This window comes from Marmota marmota, unplaced genomic scaffold (assembly GCF_001458135.2).
Source record: "Marmota marmota marmota unplaced genomic scaffold, marMar, whole genome shotgun sequence".
NCBI lineage: Eukaryota > Metazoa > Chordata > Mammalia > Rodentia > Sciuridae > Marmota > Marmota marmota.
In genome coordinates, this window is record NW_025999982.1 from 13,602,755 (window position 1) to 13,621,312 (window position 18,558).

Consider the following 18,558-nt stretch of genomic DNA (forward strand, 5'->3'; position numbering starts at 1 on the left):
TCAGTTTTCATTGGAACTACTTATTTTTGAATCCAGAGCCTGTTGTTCATGCCAGCCTGCAGCAACATAGTCTAAGAAATACAGGTGGTAATCCTCCTGGCTAACCTCTTCCAGTCCTTGGTGTTGTCATGGGTACAGGCTGCAGGCCCCCCATGGGGTTTCCCAGTGGAGAGGGAGTGTTTCTTCTGCCCCTGTACCCTGGGAGGACCTGCTGCTCTGTATCCCAGGAGCTGGATGTAGGAGGCGCAGGAACACACCGAGGGCTATGCTGGGAGTGGGGATCCTCACAAGCAGGTTGCTGAGAGGAATGGCAGGCAGGCTGGCTCTTCTGCCATCCTCCTGCCCTGGTTTCTTGGCATCCACAGACGCTGATGGTAGGTGGGAAAGAAGGAGGAGGTGTGAAGGGCAGACTCATTGGCACTCCTCTCTGGGTGAGGTCCAACCTCTGGATGCAGCCTGGCCTTTGGGTTATCTGGTGCTGGAATATCATGTATGCAGCCATGGCCTTATTAAATTTTCAGAGATACCCAGGTATTGTATTTTTTCAGAGATACCCAGGTATTGTATGGATTATAACCCACATCAAACATGATGGTCATTATTGTGGGGTCTGATGGCTTGATCTTGGTGGCTCACTAGAATGACTCAGTGAATATTCATTATTTAGCCACAGGCGCTATATGATTTGCTCCATTATGGGCCTTCATGTGGGGTCCACAGTCAGTATTTGATTGATGAGGTATTGTACTTTGGCAAACACATGGAAAGCCAAGGGATGGTCTCATTAAATGGGTGGCACCCTGTCTCTATGAAGTACAGAGGATGCTCAAGTCCCAGATATCCACTGAAGGACGATCATATTCTTTTGGGCAGATTTCTGGAGCACAGTATCGTGGAGTACCCCTGAACCTGTTCAGCTTTTTCCTGGCTATGAACCTGGTGTCCGGGCCAAAGTCACAGACCTTGATGTTTCCTCCAGCACACATTAGGATGTTCTCAAGCTTTAGTTATCTGTGCATGATGCTCTTCTGGTGGCAGTAGTGCATGGCATAAGTGATGTGCTTGAAAACTCTTTGGGCCTCCTCCTCCTCCATGGCACTGGCCTCAAAATGTGGTGTCATAGGTGTCCCCTACCTTCATGCTCCATTGTGATTCTTCCATGGTTTCAATAACTTGAAACAGCTTGACCACATTTGGGTTGCACTGTCTTCATTATATCCACTTTGCATATAATGATAGGCAAGTTCCATTCTGTCTTTGGCAGGACTTTCATGGCCACATTTGTCCTGATGTTGAGATGGTAAGTCTGTTTTAAGTGAGCAAAGCTGCCCTGCCCAATGCCCCTCAGTACCTTATAGTGGTCCATGAGGGTATCCCCATGGGAGGAACTGGTCAAGAGGCCCTGCCATACTGTCATAATCTCACTACTTTAATTAGTCTCACTAAACATCCTAAGCAGCAACACCAACTAAGGATGCTAGCAAAATAAAATAAAATAAAATAATTTAAAAAACCCAAATAAAAAAAAAAAACAATATACAAAGACCCAAACTAGAACAATCAAACCACAAAATGAGGTGTCTATGAGTCAGACCAAACACCACCAAGAGCTCCATGTATGTATGGATAAAAAAAACCAGCTGCCTTATATAACCAGTGTTTGAAATTCCTTCACAATGGGGCCTTACAAAGTCAAAGCAAGAAAGGGCCCAGTCAGGGATGGGCAGAGTTCACAGCGGTCATTCTCACTTTCTGGCCTCCAGGACTTTTTCCACTTATAATAAGAAAGGACTTAAAAAATAATAGTGAGCCAAATAAACCTTCTACATAAGTTGCTTTTCTCAGGTATTTTGTCACAGTGACAGAAAGCTAACACAGAAAATTGGTACCAAGAAACGTGGTTATTGACTATATCTGACCATGGGTTTGAAAGCCTTTTGAATTAATTTCCAGGAAAAAATTGGAAAATTTTGGAGACGACGACTGGTAAAAGCTTAGAATACTGTAAATGGAGCTTAGTAGGGGATGCTGATGGTAGCACAGTAGACCAGCGTGCTTACAGGAATGTGAGAGTAAAGACTGCGCTGATGAGGTTTCAGATGGAAATGAAGAATCTATTCAAAACCAGACAAGATGTCATTCATGTTATATTCTGGCAAAGAACTTTTTATATTTTGTCCATGCCCTGAGACTCACATGAGGCTCATTTTAAAGGTGACAATTGATCCGGTGGTACCTCCAGATGGAAAAGAAGACGGAAAAGTGGAACATAGACTCTGAAAGTCAAGAATTCCCCAGAAATTACCTATTTCAAGACAGCACAGTGATCAGGCTCTGATGTGAGTATTGCTGGCTGCTTTTAGCCAGGTTTACAGTGAGAACTGGGAGTAAAAAGCAGAGCCAAAAGATTTGAAAATCTTTCAATTTTGCCAGAAAATGAGAAGGTTTAAAGATGAGGCCAAAGAGAGTGCAGTTAGTTAAGAGATTAGTGCCAATAAAAAAAAAAAAAAAAGTAAGTACTTTGCACTAAGAAATTGACCAGACCCGATCCATGGCAGGCTCATGGGTGCGAAAGTGTAAAATCATTTCAGACTGTTTTGAGAAGAGAGCTCTGGGGTATCCTGCTAGCACAATTCCTTCCCTTAGTTCTGCAGTGCAGGCACTCAAAGTTCACTGCGGCCAGCTTTTCAACGGGCCCAGCTGTTGCTCTCCCTGGTGCCAGATCTTGGCATCTTCCACGTAGTGCTGGTCTTACAGACATGCAGGATGTAAGAGCTGCAAGTTCATAGAGTCTTCCGTGGGGATTTCAAAGGAAACCTTGGGAGTGCAGATAGTGCATCAGGGTCAGAATCCCTGTTGGCAGCCCCTAAGAGGGCAATGCAAAAGGCTATGAGAGTGAAGTGGAAGTTGCAATGGAGATCCCAGGAGGGTAGAGACGTCAGGAATGTAGACAATCTGATATAACGGGGTGGAGCTTCCCAAGACCTTTGGAGCTCATATTATGCCACAGTGTAAACCAGATGCCAACATGGAGCTTTAGGATTTAATATTTGCCCTGCTATGTTCAGGTCTTGCTTTGCACAAACTTGTTCCCTACTATTTTCCCATTCCTTTCTTTTGTAATGGGAATGTTTACTTTGTGTCATTTTATTTCAGGACTATGCAATTTTTATTATTATTATGGTTGTTTGGTTTTGTTTTTCTTATTTTTAGAGGGGCTCACAGCTAAGAGTTTGCCTTGAGTCTCAGAAGACATTGAACTTAGACATTAATGTGATATTGGAATTAAACCACAGGAACTCTTGGAAATGGATTAAGTGCATCTTGCATTGTCAGACAGACATCAACCTTTGGAGGGTTGGGGAAGAATGTTAAGATTTAGATCTTAAGTGTCCCTCAAAAGTTCATGTGTGAAAGGTTGGATCTCTAGTTCAGCAGTGTTCAGGTGGGGCCTTTGGCAGGTGATTGGATCATAAGGACTCTGACTTTATAAGCAGATTATGAGGATTCATATGGATTTAAAACTGAATGGCCTATCAGGAGGTGTAGAAATTTTAGGAGGTGGGGCATAGTTGAAGGAAGTAGGTCATTGGGAGCATACCTTCAAGGGTGTATTTTGTCATTTTGTCCTTGGCTTCCTTCCCTATTCCCTTTTCTCTCTGCTTTCCAGACATCATGAGGTGAGCAGCTTTGCTCCACTACATGCTCCCCTTCATGATGTTCTGCCTTACTAGAGGCCCACAGCACTAGGGACAAGTGACCATAGATTGAAACCTCTGACTCTATGAGACAAAATAAGTATTTCCTCCTTTGAAATCGTTTTTCTCAGGTATTTTGTCACAGTGATGGAAATCTGACTAACACACTTCCCAAGGGTAACATCTCAGCCCTAAGTTGGGTACCATGGGAGAGGGCTGCAGGAGAAGACCCAGCCCCTCACTCTGATTTAGAGCCCTTCCAATCTTTCCTGAAAGCCGAGAGTCCAACTCTGCTTACCTGGCATGGCAGACACTGCCAGCTTCATCTTCCAAGTTCAGCAGTTCTCATACCTCCTTGCAAACAAGATGAAGTATATGTTCTCAGTTGGGTTTGAGGGCAAAACAAGCAGAGCTATAAAGGCTGTCTTGCTGTAGTGTTGAGTAAAGGAGATGTTTGCAGAAAAATGAATCTATTCCCTCCAATTCTTCTGCTTATCTGTCTGGGTTCTAAGACAACATTGGAAACTGGGCTCCACTTCTCTAGAGAGCAGCACCCTCACTCCATACACTAGCAGTCCTTGTGTCCTAAACTCTGCTCTCAACCCAGAGTGACTTACTGGTTCCTTTGGAAAATGCTGTCACCAATCAGAAAAATCAGACAGGGAGAATGCTGAGCAGAAATGCCCCTTTCAATATTATTCTAAGCATCACAGCAAAACTTCCATATACCTATCAGCTCAACTTAGGAAGTGGACACACCAACCCTGGACACAGTGGCCTATTTAGGGATGTTTTATTTCCTTGAGAGGTCATATGTTCGGGCTGCCTGTAGGAATCACACAGGAATCTGTTAAAATTAATTTCCTCTTTTTATACATTTTTTCTGTTTTATAAAAACTTAATGGAAGCACATATGTCCAAGCAAAAACAATTTTTAAAATAAATCAGGGCCGAGGGTCCCTAGTTTTCCTGATGAGTGAAGAGATCTCAGTAGACACTGGGAAATATTTCTAGTCTCTTCGAGCAGACTTCATGTCCTGTAACCCACCTTGATGTATATCTGGTGATAACTTCCTCTTCTTGCTCTCTACATCATGCCTATCCCTCCCTTAAACTTGGATTTGACATTCAGCCTTCTCTGTTTATACTGAAACACCCTCTGGCACACAACTCTTCTTTGCAAACCAGATTCTCCTTCCCCCTTCACTAGATAGATCCAGTTCCATGGCCTGATCAGCCTTGACCTAATCAGTCCACTCTTGGTATTGACAACAAACAAGTTACCTTTGAAAGAAACCAGTTCTCCGTAAAAAAGAACAGAACAAAGGTATGTAGTTTTCTTAATATATTATATAATACCTTTTCCAAATAGAAGAACTCCCTCCCCTCACAGACATGGTGCTGTATCAGACTCAACCATAACTAGTCTTGTGGGAGGTCCCTACTATAACAGTTACCTTATCATCTGTGCAGAGCATTCTAGTTTTCAGTGCAAAAACATGCAGCAGGTCACCCCCACACCTCTGCAAGATGGGAAAATCAAGAATTATTTACCAAATTTGCAGATAACTGCAACTCAGAGACTTGGCACTGAGTGGCTTATTTCCCCTGACTTCAGAGTGTACTCACCTGTGAATAGTGATGATAATAACTATCCCCAGGAGTTGTTATATGGATTAACTGAGATAATATATGCAGCTTGCTGAGCAAAGTGTCTGGAACAGGGGCCACATTCAACAAATGCCAGCTCCTATGACTGTTAGGTCAATGGGAAGCTCAAGGTCACATAGCTGGAAAGTGACAGCACCAGGATTGGAATCCTGGCCTTTTCATGCCAAGTCCCTGCTTTTTATACCTCCTCCCCAACACTGGAAGATATGTATTCAGGCATGGCTGATGGCCTTAAAGAACTTACAATATTTTGTGGCAGGCAAATGTCAATCACATGAAAGAATAAAGCAGTTATTCCCACAAAAGCAACTATCATACAAATGAGTATCTAGCTCACAAATTATATAGTTCTTTTGTCCAAAAGTGGCCACTAAAATGTCTTTTCATACAGATATTCCAAAACTCGGGATTTCTGTTTCAGCCCTTGTTTCAGAGTGAGTTGAGCATGAGGAGATGAAATATGAAAGTACAGTCTTCTCCCACCCCACTATAGAAAATATTTCTGTGGGCATTCTGAATTACAGGATATTTGAGCTATTCTTGGAAACATTTCTTTAACTTCTAAAAAGTACCATTCATAATCATACAATGTATTATTATTTTAAAAAACCAGCTTCAGCTAAGGTTATGGCTCCTCCATTCCTCAACTACATTCATTAATTTAGTCTATAATATATGACACCTCGCAGTTAGTAATACAGCAAAGATACAAGGACAGTGTCTATTTTATAGTCAAGGGCAGAAAGTGCTTGAGGAAGATGGAAATGCAAACATGCACAGATGCAGAATTAATAGGAAGTCATTCTGTCCCCTTGATATTCTTCACCATAATCCTAGAACCCAGGATCATCAACCCTAGACAATACTATCTCTTTATAGCAACTTGACCACCTCATAAAGTGGCAAAAGAAGAGTTCGAAATTCTGTGAGGTAGAATGTTGAAGCTTCTTTATATCTAAGCAGGTAACTATGCACATGTGAGCAATTCATACTATGGAATGTTTTAATGTGTTGTGTGTTTTTATATTCCCAGCATATAATTCTTTCTAAGACAAACAGATAGATAGATGATACCCAACTTAGGGTTAGCCCTTATCAAAACTATGGAATATGAAAGTTTGTTTTCCAAAACACCTGACATTTTCTTTCTCCAAGTCCATTACTCTGGAGGCAAGGGATGAGGCCCCCATTTCCTGAGCACCTTCAATGAAGTCGACTGATGTGTGGTGCCTAGTTTACATCATTATCTGTTTCAATACTCACAACATTATGACAAGTATGTTAGGAAATGCTCACAGAGCTTAAGTAACATCTAAAGTAAAGAATGTGATCAATCACTATGAAGATTCCTCTACTTTAGGGCCTATGAAAGATTTGGGCTCCCTCAACATTAGATAGTCCCTTTAGCTCTGCACTATGGCTTCATGCACACCAGGCCCTTAAGGACAAGGCAACATCTGAGTTAATCTTCTGCAAAGGTGTTTGTATTCTAAAAGTGCCAGGTAGGCACAATCTTAACCAAAAAACAAAGGCTCTAGTAGTAGATTTGAGACAGGATGGCAGGATTTCAGAATACTGAGGCTGCTTGAAGAGCACCTAGCCAACCTCTTCTATTGTGATGCAGATTTAAAATAACTGAAGCCTGAGAGGAAGCTATACAACAAATCAGGTGCAGAAACCACTTGAAAGCCAGGACTTCTGACTCAGTCCAGTTCTCTTTTATGGCTACAGCCACAAATATTCAAACACACAGAGATAAATAGGATAAATAGGCATTATTTCAAAGTTATTATCAATTCACAATGGTAACTGAGAATGCTGAGAACCTTGACTTTAACACTAGATATAAATCTTACTAAGTGTATGCCCAGACAAGACATCCTCTCTTGGCTTTGCTTTCTTTATCAATTATGTCGGAGAAACAATAGCGCCTGCCACACAGGGTAAGCAGCAGGACTGAATGTGATAATCTAAGTGCAGTTCTAACTTCTTTGTGCTCAGCATATAATATGCACTGAATGAACGTTAGACATTGCTCTCATTATCATTATTATTGCCACTGGTAGTAGTTCAAATAACTGAGTTAATGCTTTCACTCTTGGAGACAGAGGTAGAAACAAGTTCCTGCCATCAAGTTCATCTCCTTCTTTGCCAAAGGCAGCCTTAGACAGTCTCAGGTAAGTAAGATCAGCAGAAGGTTAGCACCAGGAATGAAGAAGTTACATTTGAAAATTAAAGTACCTACTGAGCATTTTCATTTGGATGTTCAAAATTTTTAAATTACTATTTTCTTTGAACCTGCTGTTTCTCATTGACTTCTTACCTCAGTCAAAGGCCTGAATATCCACCTAACATATAAGTTTCTCCTTCTATACCAATTGCCATTTGGTGACCAAGTGCCACCTGTTCTCCCTCTCACATAGCTCTCTGTAGATCTCCCATCACTTTCCCCTATTCTAACTGGTTCAGGCACACTTAATTGTGTGTGTGTGTGTGTATGTGTGTGTGTGTTTGCTGGACCAATGCTCTCAATTCTGAGCCCATTCATTTTTGCAATCCTACCTCCTCACCATCTCCAAATTTATATTTTGCAAAATATACATTAAAATAAATCATATTAAAGATTGTATATTTCTCCTCTTCCACAAAGTATATTCACAACCCAGGTTCTCTAACATCAAACTCTCCTGCCAACCCCTCACCTCAGAACACCTATCTTTCTTTGAAAGGGAACTTTCCACCACTTTCAACATAAAATGCCTAGTGCCTACTCTAGAGCACTCTAACCACCCTTTCAGATCCAGTCCAAATGAGGATGCTCCTGCCAACTCCTCCAGACTCCCTGTACCCTTCCTTCCTTCAGCTGCTGCCGAACTTGTTCTTATCTGCATTAAACATTCACCATGCTGAATCACTATCATTTATTTTCTTTTCCTTTCCTGCTAGATTGATTTCTGGGAAGTATGTGCCTCATTGTTTTAGTCCCTGGCACAGGACCTACATAGGACACAGTAGGTGCTAGAATCAATCAAGTGGATGGCATAGAAAGTAAAAGGAATAGGAAAACGGGGCCTCAGTACTGTCAAATTTGATCTCAACAAAGTGAACACTAGTTTCTGCACTATATATGACTATCTGAAAATAATTATGCAAGTAGTTTTTTTAAAGGGTGTGCAATGAGAAAGCAAATGAGAAAGCTCTCAAGTTGGCATCTATGTCTGTAAATTATTCTTCTCTGGAGAGAGCCCCGTGCTCCCAGATTTAGGTAAGTTCTTCAGGAACTGCATACACTAGGCATTTTCAAAGCTCTTAAGATCCTGTAAGTTTAGTTGAGAACACTTCCCACTCACAAAATCCTGAGGACTGAACTCAGATAGTAAGGACTCAATAAATGCCGATTTGTTTTGCAGGGATTGGAAAATGAAGTGCAACACACCTTTTAGACTAATTGAACTCAATGACTGATCATGATCATACTTAATATAATAGCTCTAAAGCTAAAGAAAATCAATCAGGATACTGAAAGGCGGCCAAGTGTTCACTCCCCTGCCTTTTCTACTATTGATACTGACCTGCTTCTTGATCCTTTCCAATTTCTGGGCATGTCCATCTTCACTGAAGGCCCAGAATGGAGGGCTCATTAGCAAGTGTTACCCTGTGCCTGTGATAGACTTGTGCTGTGTTTTGAAGTTGGTGGAATTAAGGATGATGAAGGTGTGAGAGTTGAGTTGCATTGAAAAGAAAAATGTCCTACTTCTCCTAAAGCCTCCAGACTGTATGATAGGTGGCATGCTGGCTAAAGAGAAGGGAGAGCTGGAATGCTGTAGAATCTTTTCATCTTCATTTGTGGAAAATTGTGGAAGTTTATAAGAAACCTTTTGTTTTTACTAAAACAATATTTTAAAAAAATAGCTTTGGCATTGGACTCATTAGATGTCCATTGATCATCTCTACCCCAATGGAAGAAACAAGAAAGTGTCAAAAGCATACACTCTGCTATAATCCACTTGGGGGTAAGAAAAAGACAGCAGTGCCTTGGAGAATAAATCATTAACTAAAAGTCAAACCGAGGCACCCTGGAAACCAGCGAGATCCAGAGGCAGCTGAGGGATCAGGCGGCTGGGATTTGCCAGTTCCCTCTGATGACTTCTGGAGCGAAGCATCCCACAGGCAGGACGAACCCAGCACCCAACGCTCCAGTCCATTTCACTTTTCAAACTTGAAGTTATTTTTAGATGACCCAAGCCCGCTAATCCCAAGCAGGACAAAATTCCAGCCTGCTGTGCCTTAAAGCACCTTCCTTGTCCCCAGAACGTTTCGTTAAGCCCTGGGAAGAAAGTGGTCTCTTTTCTCCTTTGATCTTTAGGTGGTCAGACTTCCCTCACCCCCTTTTCCAAGCCTCAATCTGGGGGATCACAGTAGTCATTCTCCGTCCTCCACATATGCACCTGCTGCTGCTCCTTGAGAAAGCGAACCCTTGGGCCACTAGGAATGGGGAAGGGGCTCCTTGACATGCGCCTCCTAGAGGGGGTCCTGGGAGACCTTACACCATTGCCGCTTCAAGGACTGACCAATAGGTGAATAGAGAGCCTCTGGCCCCCGCTGCCCCTTCCCAGTCCCCAAATTCGGCCGCGCTTGTCTGCCCCCTGCCGCGATCACCCTGTACCACCGCGGCCAGCCCTGGCGGGACGGGGTACAGTGGAGAGCGGCCGGCGCGGTTACATAACCGACCTGCAGGGCGTCCGCGATGCGCCGCGGAGGCAGAGGCAGCGGCAGCGGCGGCGACTGCGGCGGCGGCGGCTCCGGAAGTCCGCGGGGGCCGGCGACTGTGGGCGCGGAGCTGCCTGCTCACCTGCGGACCCGTGCAGGAGCGTGTGGAGGCGCGCGCAGCGCGGGCCTGGGCGTGGGGCTGTGCGCCGGGAGCCCAGCCTCCCGGACTCTGGGTCCCTGGGTCGGTGGGTCTGTGCCTCCTGCCCGCTCCTCCCCGCAACCTCCGCCGCCGTCACCCAGGACAAAGCGGCTCCGGGGAGGGGCCGAGCGGGCGGCTCTCGCTGGAGCCAGTGGAGATGGGCGCGCCCCTAGCTCCGACTCATCGGGCCAACCTCCAATCAGACCCCGGGAAACCAAAAGCCCCTGTCTGGCCTCTTCTTCCCTCCTCTCTCCGGACCCAGCGCCCTTCCAGGTCCCCCACCCACTCCACCTCCCGGGCTCTCACCCTGCCTCAGCCCCACAGCCCCTCCTTTCTTCTCTGGGTGCAGAGAAGGCGGTGTGGACCCTCTGGGAGCCTAGCGTAGGAGCCTGTCCACAGGAGCGCTGCCTCAATGAGAAGGGACTCCTGGGGTCGCACCCCGGATGGGGGCATTCGGGGTGCTGGAGGGTCGATTCTAAAGCTAGGGGTGAGTGGGCAGCCACAACCAACATGAAGCTGGTAGAAAAGCAAAGTGTGGGTGAGGGATGCTGGCAGAGAGACTCTTAACAAGATGACTGAGCCGCGGACTCTGGCTGAGGAAATGTCAAGAAGCCCCCTCTCGGGTGCTTCAGGGCTTCTGCGCTCGGTGAGCGCTGGCGCCCTCTTGCTGGAGCCCTGCAGCCAGCCCAGCCCATGCCGCTGAAGGTGGCCTGCGCGGGCTACACAGCTGTGCCAGTATTCTCAGCCATCAGACCCCCGGACAGAAGGTCTCTGGCTTTAAGAATTCCTATTGCGTGAGAGCCCGTGACACTAGGAGCAGGAGGTTGGTTCTTAAGGCAAACGGACTGAGAGACAAGCAATCTAGCGTAGATCTGTTGCTAAACAAAGTTAACCCCGTGGAAGCAATTCAGAGGGAAGAGAAAGTCTGTGACTTGCCGGTAGCACAGGTCAGGACTGAGTTTGTTGGCAAGAGAACGCAAAAGATAGGGAAAGTGGGGAAATTGAAGGAAGGGGTGGCGCAGACTAACCTGAATGGGGAAAGAATTGAATAACAAATTCAAATTAATTCTGTGTTCTGTCATCTTTCTAATTGCTACCTAAATAGGCCTTTTTCTTCTTGCTTCTTATGCATTATTGCTTCTTAATAACAATATTAAAATTGTATTGAAGCAATCCATAGTCTACAATTATTCTTTGCTTACTCAGACAGTATGCCTTGGTCCTTTTTTTCTAATTAATCTGCATTAATATAAATAAATACAGAGTTTAAATGAATTTTTTAGAATTGAAAATGGCAGATTTATCTTCCACTCTTTTGATTGCAGAAATCCAATCCGGAAGAATCTGTTTATTTATATGAATTATCATTTGGGACAGAAATTTTTTAAAAGGTATTCATATTTGAGCAAAATCTTGCTTCCCTAGACTTTTCTCTCATTGACTCTAGTTCTCTTTTTTGAAGTGGCTCAATATGTATTAGCTGTTACAAAATGATCATGGCCATTTTCCTACCATCCAGAAAGAGGTATTTTTACTTTTCTAGATGCTTTCTATGAGTTTTCACTGCCATCTTCTATTACTAAGGGAAATTCTGTGTCATCTTGTGTGGAGAATGGATGAAAATAAATGAGACAGAGACGGAAGTGGGGTTCAAACCAGCTCATCTGGTTTATCTTGGAAAGAGTGAGATATTGCCAACAAAGTAAATGATAATGGCAAGGAGAAGAGAAGGAAAGAGTTCACGGAGTCTGTGTTTGGAGTTGGGTTTGGAGATCAGGATGAGGCTATTGGGTGACAAATGTTAAAGTGGTAATAGAGGAGTAGAAGTTTTGTTTGTTAACATTTATCAAGCACTTACTATATGCTAAGCTCCCTGAAAAGCACTTCATTTATGTTAATTCATTTAACCCTCACAACAACCCTATTAGGTAGGTACTATAATTGCCCTATAGAAAAGAAAACACAAAGATTAAATAAATGACTTGCCCAAGCTAGCCAATGGAAGAGCTAAAGTCAAACCCAGATACTCTAGCTTTGGACTCCCCACTAGACTAGGCTACATCTCAGTGTTTGCACATTACATTATACATGTAAACCTCTTTTGACATTTGAAGGGATTACAACAAGATTAAAAATACCTTCCTTGCCAGATGCAGTAGCTCATCACTGTAATCCCAGTGTCTCAGGAGGCTGAAGCAGGAGGATCACAAGTTCAAAGCCAACCTAGGAACTTAGAAAGGCCCTAAGTGACTTAGTCAGATCCTGTCTCAAAACAACAACAAATGTAAAAAGGGCTGTGGATGTGGCTTAGTGGTTAAGAATCCCTGGGTTCAGTCCTCTATACAAAAACAAACAAACAAAAAAAAAAAAAACCTTTCTTTATATTGAGACTAGATTATTGTCCTTTTGCCACTGCTGTTTATAAAACTTTGTTGAGAACTGCTCTCAAGACGAATTTAGATGGTCACATTTCTCTATAGGTAGTTAATTAATTTTTAATGAACCTGGGTCACTATACCAACAGTGTTTGATAACTTTATGAATAAATGTATTGTCATATCATTGGTTTCAACATTACATTTTTAAAAATTAAGATAATGTTCACATGATGTAAAATTCAGCATTAAAATCGATGGCATGCGCAGGCCTGGCGCAGGGCTCCAGCAAGAGGGCACCAGACTTCACCAAGTGCAGGAGCCCCTAGAGCACCCGAGAGGGGCCACAACAATTAGACAAAAGAGACTTGTCAAATACCACAAAGTAACCTAGTGGAATTTTGTTGGGATTACACTGAATCTATATTTCAAGTTGGGAAGAACTTACAAATTGACAATATTTAGTCTTTCTATCCATGAACACCCAATCTCTCTCCATTTATTTAGTTCTTTGATTTCTTTCATAGTTTCATAGTTTTTTCCATATGTATACTATACAGATTTTGTTAGGTTTATGCCCATTTTTAACCTTTGTCCAGGTTTTAATTGGGATGTTTGTCTTTTTTTTATGTGGAATTTTAATAATTTTTAAAAAATATTCTGGACATTAATTTCTTTTCAGATATTTTCTCACATTCTCTGAGTTATCTTTTTATTGATAGTGTCCTCACTAATAATACAAAAGTTTTTATTTATTTTTTAATTGATTTTTTAATAAAATAAATAACAGCGGAATGAAATCCAACTTGTTTTGTTTTGTTTTTCTTGCTGATCCTTTTAGTATCAACAGCATTTTTTTTTTTTTTTGGCTGTGGGTTGAAGTTTTCTTCATATAGATTTTGAACCTGTTTTATTTGATGTCTCAGTGTTTAACATTTCTGGATTTCATCCATGTCTTAATCAGCCTGTTCATCTCTTTGGAGGCTATGGACACCTCCCCATAACTGAGTGTCGTCTACTGTCTGGCACAAGACATTCCTGTCTTGTCTTGTCCTTGGTCAGTCCAAGCCTTAGAGTCAGCCATTTCTTCAAGAAGCTCCTTGGTGGCTGCGGGGTTTTGTTTTTTTGTGTGTGTGTGTGTGTAGATTCATGAATGGGGTATGGTAACTAGAACCCTAAAAGCTAAGCACTAGGTGTGGCTTATTGTCATGTGGTTGCTTTTAATCTCAATAAAAGAGCTGGGAAAACACACACACACACACACAAACACACACAATGTTTGTAAATACACACATGCAATTACATACATATATACACAAATTCACATCTTTATTTCTACATCTATCTCTATATAGTGAAACTATTGAGTTTACAGTATCCTGCAATTATAGTCCAATACCAGGCAAGTCCAGTACCAAGCAAGCACTCTACCACTGAGCCATATCCACAGCCTCAATCTTCTTCAGATATTTTTCTGTTAAACATATACCTCTCCCAAGCTAGGTGTAGTGGCACATGCCTGTAATTCCAGCAGTTTGGGAGGCTGAAGCAGGAGACTGGGAGTTCAAAGTCAACCTCAGCAACAGCAAGGTGCTAAGCAACTCAGTGCGACCCTGTCTCTAAATAAAATACAAAATAGTGTTGGGGATGTGGCCTAAATTCAATACCCAGTACCCTCCCCCCTAAATACCTCTCCCCAAATTCACTTCCCATTCTTAATCTGTAGAGTTCTTACGTAACAATTTTTTTTAGAATGATCCCATGTTTCAAGTTGAGATCATTCAGATCTTAAATTTTGCATTCAGTGTGTTTAGTATTTGTTATAGCATGCAAATTTGTGTCATTGGCAAATTTTCTAAGTATGCTATCCAAATTGTTGATAACGTTGAGTGAGAAGAAAGCCTAGGATTTCCATCAATGTCAGTGATTGTCAAAGAGCAGGTAGACGTCTTGCTCACATGGGTGGATCAGAATCTCTGAGGACTTTCCCATAATACATATTTGCTCCTGTGACTCTAGAATGTTCCCAGGATATCCGTGCTTCTACTCCTTTACCCTTTTACTTTGAGTTTATCTCAATGCTTTTGGAATTGACATTACTAATGAAAGCACATCATCTCTTGGTTCCATGAGAAGTAGATTGGAAGTTACCACTCTATTAAATCAGAACTCTTTATAAATAATTCAAAGCAATAAAAACAGCTTGAAATATATTTGCTTTTGTGTATCAAACATTCATTTATTCATTAGTCATTCAATAAATATCTGTGAGTATTCACCATGTGCTAGATAGTGTTGTAAGTACTAGGGATACAATGAAGTGTAAGAGAAATTTCTTGCAGGTGCAATGTAATCCCAGCAACTCAGAAGGCTGAGGCAGAAGGATTGAAAGTACAAAGCTAACCTCCAGCAACTTAGAGAGGCTCTAAAAAACTTAGTAAGACTATCTCAAAATAAAAAATAAAAAGGGCTGGAGATGTGGATGAGTAGTTAAGTACCCCTGGATTCAATCCCTGGTATCAAATAAATGAATAGAGAAATCCCCTGCTCTTATGGTTTTTATAATTTTGAGTGGAATATTTTCATTGTAGATTTTCCTTTCCATGAGTATGATGGGTGAGTTTGACTTTCTTCAGTGCTCCTGTAGCAATATTTTTTGTACCCCTACATAATGCTTGCTACATTATATTATTTACAAACTACTTGGGAGATGGATCTAGTAACTTACCTTACTACCTGCATGGAATAGATTTTCAGTAAATGTTTAATTGTGGATAAAGAATCTAGGTTTATAGAATATGGCTCTCCCAAGGTCAAAGTACAAATCTGTGGAAACATCCAAGTCTTCTCAGTTTTCAGCAAGGAAATGTTTTCTTTCTTGAATCAAACTAATCCACCTGGTACCATTTTTACTACTAGAAAAATACCTTGCATCCTAACTAAATTTTGGGAGAGTCCTTTCAGATTTAGGTAAGTTTTAATGCCATATTAGATATATGTGTTTTTCTTTATACTGTCTACTGTGCCTTAAGTGGCAAAAATAAAAATTAGCTGGATTTATAATTGAAATAAGTTGGAGCTGGTCAGATTTCTAACCTGAAAGTACAGGCTACTGTGTATACTGATTCTATGTCTTAACTATTTCATGTCAAATTGTGACTGGAAATGAATGGGAAAAAAAATAACTCTAAAACATTGAGTGGGACAGAGAGGTAGGGAGTGGCCACCAATGTAGGGAACAGGGTAAATGATCCTATTAGAAAAATTTTGGTTTCTCCAACAATGGCTTAAAAATAAAAATAAAAACACACATTTTCTCTGAAAAAGAAAAAAAAAAGATCAAAATGAGTATGTTCCTAAAAGCTTAAAGAATTCCCAGCGTCAATGTCCACCAGCTAACGACTATAGTCAATTGAGTTGGGGTTGTTGCTCCCTGCAGCGACAGAGAACAAACGTCATAGAAATGTGGGACATCACAGTAAGAAGATACAAGACATGAGTTCTTGGGTGATTTGGACTTGTCTTCAGTGATTTTCAGGAGAGTTCAAGCAGTGCTTTGCTCTAGATTCAATGCTGCAGAAAGCAAGGGCAATTCTTTGCTTGTTAATAAATCATATCTATAAGACAAAAGGATTGATTCAAGACCAAAGCTATTTTGGGCAAAACAAATGCAAAAGCAAAAACACAGTAGTTCTCTGCACTCCCAACCCCACCTCTTCCTTCTGTGTTGATGTAGCAGCAAGAACAGTTTCCTCCACATAACTTTCCCTCTTCCTTTCATCGTGACACATCTGTGTTACTGTTCAGATGGCAGAGGAAAACTGTGTGTCTCTGATTCCTCTTTTCCCATTTGCTACAGTGTGTCATGCCCCAAACAGTGCAGTCTGTGTTCACTGTGGCCCCTCATTCACCACACCACGATGAAAGTCACCACCACTGCTTGGGATCTAGCTTGGCTTTGGAGTGTCTAGAACATGTACTGCACAATTTAAGTGTCAGTAGGACGACACACACACACAGGAGCAGCCACAGGGCAGCTGAGTAGATTTGTGCATCTTTTACAGAAATAGGACATGCAAGGAGTGACAGTACAGGAATTTTCTGTCCAAACTCATGAATTACTTGGTTTGCCCAAGAAGGGGAAAAATTAATGATTTTTGACAGTCTCTAGAGTGATTGATTTTTATACACACACACACACATATGTATATAAATATATGTATATATACACACACATACACATGTACATATACATACACATATATACTTTTTGAGATTCATAGAGTGGAAAAATTAGGTTAGATAGATGGATAGGATAGGATAGGATATAATAAAGCCTTCCAATGTTACCATATAGGTATAAGTCTGCAAATAAAAGTGAGATGCACTATTTGAGGAGAAAGCTTTGGGAAGGGAGTACCTGTGCTCTGATGAGGTGGGTCCCACCACAGGGTTCTGGATGACATGACATGACTGAACACCCCCTTATGCCTGTGAGTCATTAGTGCAGGTTGATTTCCTAAAAAGGGAGCACTAAGGATTGATTTCCCCAAAAGTGAGCACTAATCTTTTGGGGCTATCAAAATCTGCTATTCGTGAATCAGATTCCTCAGAGATTTGACAAGGTGGCAGACTACTCTGAAAAAATAATTGGAGCTCAGGTGCTAATCGCTGATAATAGGTTCTCTGGTTTCTCTCAGATAACATCTACACTTGAATGGGCCTAGGCTCTCCAGCATCTGGCAGTGGCCCTCCATCCTGTCTCTCCACTTCCCCCTGTTCCTGGAGCATCCCTCTGCTTTCAGGCTGCCATGCTTAAGCACTGGCAGTTGCCTGGTGAATTGTTAGAAATGCAAAATCTTGGTCCCGTCTCAGATCTAGTGACTCAGAAACTTGGGGTAGGATCCAGAAACCTGTATTTTAATAATACTTCAAGGAGATTCTGATACATGCTAGAGTTTGAGACCACTGTTCCAAGCACTTTGCACAGTAAAAGTCCTCAGAGATAGGTACTCTGATTGCCCCCGTTTCATTGATGAGAAAAAAATGAGATGCAGAAAGTTTGAGCAATTTGGCAGAGGTCCTAAGCTGATAAGTGTTAGAATTGGGCTTTGAATCCAGGCTACCAGGCTATCACTCAGTGGCTAACTTTGATAATAAATGCTATGTGAAGCCTTTTGTGATTCTAGCTCTCTAATCTCACCACATGGTACTGGTACCTCCCATATCACTCTCTTATGGTACATCTGTTTAGTTTTGTCTTTTTGCCTTCAGGACCCAGTGTCTGTATTGCAAAGAACAAGTTTGGTATACGATGAAAGAATGAATAACTGAGTGAATCAGTCAGTGAATCAATAAAGGCCTTGATTCAGAAGTAACTTGACTGGAATTAAACAATACAGATTACAGAATCCTATCCCTCATGTATATTTAATGAGAGTCTCCAGAAGTGGGTCTTGGAATCTGTATTTTAAAAAAGCAAATTAAATTAAAAACCTGGTTTAAGAAAAAGTTGTACCCAACATACTATTTCTACACACTTGCAAACCCCTGTCTTAGCTGGTACTGACAATTTCAGATAGCTTGATAAGACCAAGTTAAGAGCATCCATGTGACAAGAAGGTCTCTTTTGATCCTTAGATCCTACCCAACAAGGGAACTGCTTAAGCAACTCTTCTTGGAAGAAAGTCTGAATGTGCTTCAGATTTCAGGCACTTCATGTGATATTTTTAAAAATAAAATCAATAAGGAATGCCTGCAGTGGGTTCTACTAAGTTGTACATGGGAAGAAGTATTTTTCCCCGAGAAGAGGCAGACCTCAGCCTATAAGTGGGTCGTATTCCAAAAATGCATTTGTGAGTTGTTTGTAGCTCAGAAAACACTTTCCCACAGAGGTAATATTAGA

The 18,558-nt window shown here is 41.8% G+C and overlaps 1 protein-coding gene across 4 annotated transcripts in view; it reads right to left on the bottom strand.

The window, feature by feature from the left end:
- The window catches only part of Rcan2 (regulator of calcineurin 2), a 242,799-nt gene extending 232,449 nt beyond the window's left edge, over positions 1-10,350 (bottom strand). Inside the window, exon 1 of one of the 4 annotated variants that reach the window (XM_048805417.1) lies at positions 10,222-10,350. The gene's annotated coding sequence lies outside the window, so the exon portion shown is untranslated. Of the gene's footprint in view, positions 1-5,327; positions 5,344-8,941; positions 8,958-10,100 lie in introns of those variants that run through there. The other 3 variants (XM_048805416.1, XM_048805419.1, XM_048805418.1) reach the window with 3 other exon arrangements.
- Positions 10,351-18,558: the final 8,208 nt, after the last annotated feature.